The sequence below is a fragment of the Salmo salar genome, chromosome 08, assembly GCF_965601325.2.
Source record: "Salmo salar chromosome 08, fSalSal1, whole genome shotgun sequence".
Classification (NCBI taxonomy): domain Eukaryota; kingdom Metazoa; phylum Chordata; class Actinopteri; order Salmoniformes; family Salmonidae; genus Salmo; species Salmo salar.
The window spans coordinates 4932891-4937500 of NC_138298.1; positions in this window are offsets into that span (position 1 = coordinate 4932891).

Below are 4610 nucleotides of genomic sequence, written 5' to 3' on the forward strand. Positions count from 1 at the left end.
CTGGATTAAGCAGTACGGCAACAATGATACAGAGTGTCTCAAACATGATTTAGACCTTGTTCATGAAAAACTGTTTATTTCTGTATTTCATGATTGCAACTTGCTGAAAAGAGTCAACAGTTTTCAAATCATCTGGATTAAGCAGTAACGGCAACAATGGTTCTTACAGAGTGACTCAAACATGATTTAGACCTAGTTTTTGAAAAACTGTTTATTTCTGTATTTCATGATTGCAACTTGCTGAAAAGTGTCAACAGTGTTCCTATCAATAGGAGTAAGCTGTACAGCAAAATGGTACTTACAGAGTGACTCAAAAAAGATTTAGACCTTGTTTATGAAAAACGTTTTTCTTCTGAATTTCATGATTACAACTGGTTGAAAAGTGTCAACAATGTTCCTATCATCGATTTTAAACAGTACAGCAAAATGGTACTTACATAGTGACTCAAACACGATTTAGACCTTGTTTTTGAAAAACTGTTTATTTCTGTATTTCATGATTGCATCTTGCTGAAAAGTGTCAACAGTGTTCCTATCATCTGGATTAAGCAGTACAGCAACAATGGTACTTACAGAGTGACTCAAACATGATTTAATCCTAGTTTATGAAAAACTGTTTATTTCTGTATTTCATGATTGCAACCTCCTGAAAAGTGTCAACAGTGTTCCTATCATCTGGATTAAGCAGTATGGCAACAATGGTACTTAAAGAGTGACTCAAACATGATTTAGACCTTGTTTATGAAAAACGGTTTTCTTCTGAATTTCATGATTACAACTGGTTGAAAAGTGTCAACAATGTTCCTATCATCGATTTTAAACAGTACAGCAAAATGGTACTTACAGAGTGACTCAATCATGATTTAGACCTTGTTTTTGAAAAACTGTTTATTTCTGTATTTCATGATTGCAACTTGCTGAAAAGTGTCAACAGTGTTCCTATCATCTGGAGTTATCTGTACAGCAAAATGGTACTACAGAGTGACTCAAACATGATTTAGACCTTGTTTTTGAAAAACGGTTTATTTCTGTATTTCATGATTGCAACTTGCTGAAACGTGTCAACATTTTTCCTATCATCAGGATTAAGCTGTACAGCAAAATGGTACTTACATAGTGACTCAAACATGATTTAGACCTTGTTTATGAAAAACTGTTTATTTCTGTATTTCATGATTGCAACTTGCTGAAAAGTGTCAACAGTGTTCCTATCATCTGGATTAAGCAGTACGGCAACAATGATACAGAGTGTCTCAAACATGATTTAGACCTTGTTCATGAAAAACTGTTTATTTCTGTATTTCATGATTGCAACTTGCTGAAAAGAGTCAACAGTTTTCAAATCATCTTGATTAAGCAGTACGGCAACAATGGTTCTTACAGAGTGACTCAAACATGATTTAGACCTAGTTTTTGAAAAACTGTTTATTTCTGTATTTCATGATTGCAACCTCCTGAAAAGTGTCAACAGTGTTCCTATCATCTGGATTAAGCAGTATGGCAACAATGGTTCTTACAGAGTGACTCAAACATGATTTAGACCTTGTTTATGAAAAACGGTTTATTTCTGTATTTCATGATTGCAACCTCCTGAAAAGTGTCAACAGTGTTCCTATCATCAGGAGTAAGCTGTACAGCAAAATGGTACTTACAGAGTGACTCAAAAATGATTTAGACCTTGTTTTTGAAAAACTGTTTATTTCTGTATTTCATGATTGCAACTTGTTGAAAAGTGTCAACAATGTTCCTATCATCGATTTTAAACAGTACAGCAAAATGGTACTTACATAGTGACTCAAACACGATTTAGACCTTGTTTTGGAAAAACTGTTTATTTCTGTATTTCATGATTGCAACTTGTTGAAAAGTGTCAACAATGTTCCTATCATCGATTTTAAACAGTACAGCAAAATGGTACTTACATAGTGACTCAAACACGATTTAGACCTTGTTTTTGAAAAACTGTTTATTTCTGTATTTCATGATTGCAACTTGCTGAAAAGTGTCAACAGTGTTCCTATCATCTGGATTAAGCAGTACGAAAAAAATGATACAGAGTGGCTCAAACATGATTTAGACCTTGTTTATGAAAAACAGTTTATTTCTGTATTTCATGATTGCAACTTGCTGAAAAGTGTCAACAGTGTTCCTATCATCTGGATTAAGCAGTACAGCAACAATGGTACTTACAGAGTGACTCATACATGATTTAGACCTAGTTTATGAAAAACGGTTTATTTCCGTATTTCATGATTGCAACCTCCTGAAAATTGTCAACAGTGTTCCTATCATCTGGATTAAGCAGTATGGCAACAATGGTACTTAAAAGAGTGACTCAAACATGATTTAGACCTTGTTTATGAAAAACGGTTTTCTTCTGAATTTCATGATTACAACTGGTTGAAAAGTGTCAACAATGTTCCTATCATCTGGATTAAGCAGTACGGCAACAATGGTACTTACAGAGTGACTCAACCATGATTTAGACCTTGTTTTGGAAAAACTGTTTATTTCTGTATTTCATGATTGCAACTGGTTGAAAAGTGTCAACAATGTTCCTATCATCGATTTTAAACAGTACAGCAAAATGGTACTTACAGAGTGACTCAATCATGATTTAGACCTTGTTTTTGAAAAACTGTTTATTTCTGTATTTCATGATTGCAACTTGCTGAAAAGTGTCAACAGTGTTCCTATCATCAATTTTAAACAGCACAGCAAAATGGTACTTACAGAGTGACTCAAACATGAATTAGATCTTTTTTATGAAAAACTGTTTATTTCTGTATTTCATGATTGCAACTTGCTGAAACGTGTCAACATTTTTCCTATCATCAGGATTAAGCTGTACAGCAAAATGGTACTTACAGAGTGACTCAAACATGATTTAGACCTTGTTTATGAAAAACTGTTTATTTCTGTATTTCATGATTGCAACTTGCTGAAAAGTGTCAACAGTGTTCCTATCATCTGGATTAAGCAGTACGGCAACAATGATACAGAGTGTCTCAAACATGATTTAGACCTTGTTCATGAAAAACTGTTTATTTCTGTATTTCATGATTGCAACTTGCTGAAAAGAGTCAACAGTTTTCAAATCATCTGGATTAAGCAGTACGGCAACAATGGTTCTTACAGAGTGACTCAAACATGATTTAGACCTAGTTTTTGAAAAACTGTTTATTTCTGTATTTCATGATTGCAACTTGCTGAAAAGTGTCAACAGTGTTCCTATCAATAGGAGTAAGCTGTACAGCAAAATGGTACTTACAGAGTGACTCAAAAATGATTTAGACCTTGTTTATGAAAAACGGTTTTCTTCTGAATTTCATGATTACAACTGGTTGAAAAGTGTCAACAATGTTCCTATCATCGATTTTAAACAGTACAGCAAAATGGTACTTACATAGTGACTCAAACACGATTTAGACCTTGTTTTTGAAAAACTGTTTATTTCTGTATTTCATGATTGCATCTTGCTGAAAAGTGTCAACAGTGTTCCTATCATCTGGATTAAGCAGTACAGCAACAATGGTACTTACAGAGTGACTCAAACATGATTTAGACCTAGTTTATGAAAAACTGTTTATTTCTGTATTTCATGATTGCAACTTGCTGAAAAGTGTCAACAGTGTTCCTATCATCTGGATTAAGCAGTACGGCAACAATGATACAGAGTGTCTCAAACATGATTTAGACCTTGTTCATGAAAAACTGTTTATTTCTGTATTTCATGATTGCAACTTGCTGAAAAGAGTCAACAGTTTTCAAATCATCTTGATTAAGCAGTACGGCAACAATGGTTCTTACAGAGTGACTCAAACATGATTTAGACCTAGTTTTTGAAAAACTGTTTATTTCTGTATTTCATGATTGCAACCTCCTGAAAAGTGTCAACAGTGTTCCTATCATCTGGATTAAGCAGTATGGCAACAATGGTTCTTACAGAGTGACTCAAACATGATTTAGACCTTGTTTATGAAAAACGGTTTATTTCTGTATTTCATGATTGCAACCTCCTGAAAAGTGTCAACAGTGTTCCTATCATCTGGATTAAGCTGTACAGCAAAATGGTACTTACAGAGTGACTCAAAAATGATTTAGACCTTGTTTTTGAAAAACTGTTTATTTCTGTATTTCATGATTGCAACTTGTTGAAAAGTGTCAACAATGTTCCTATCATCGATTTTAAACAGTACAGCAAAATGGTACTTACATAGTGACTCAAACACGATTTAGACCTTGTTTTGGAAAAACTGTTTATTTCTGTATTTCATGATTGCAACTTGTTGAAAAGTGTCAACAATGTTCCTATCATCGATTTTAAACAGTACAGCAAAATGGTACTTACATAGTGACTCAAACACGATTTAGACCTTGTTTTTGAAAAACTGTTTATTTCTGTATTTCATGATTGCAACTTGCTGAAAAGTGTCAACAGTGTTCCTATCATCTGGATTAAGCAGTACGAAAAAAATGATACAGAGTGGCTCAAACATGATTTAGACCTTGTTTATGAAAAACTGTTTATTTCTGTATTTCATGATTGCAACTTGCTGAAAAGTGTCAACAGTGTTCCTATCATCTGGATTAAGCAGTACAGCAACAAT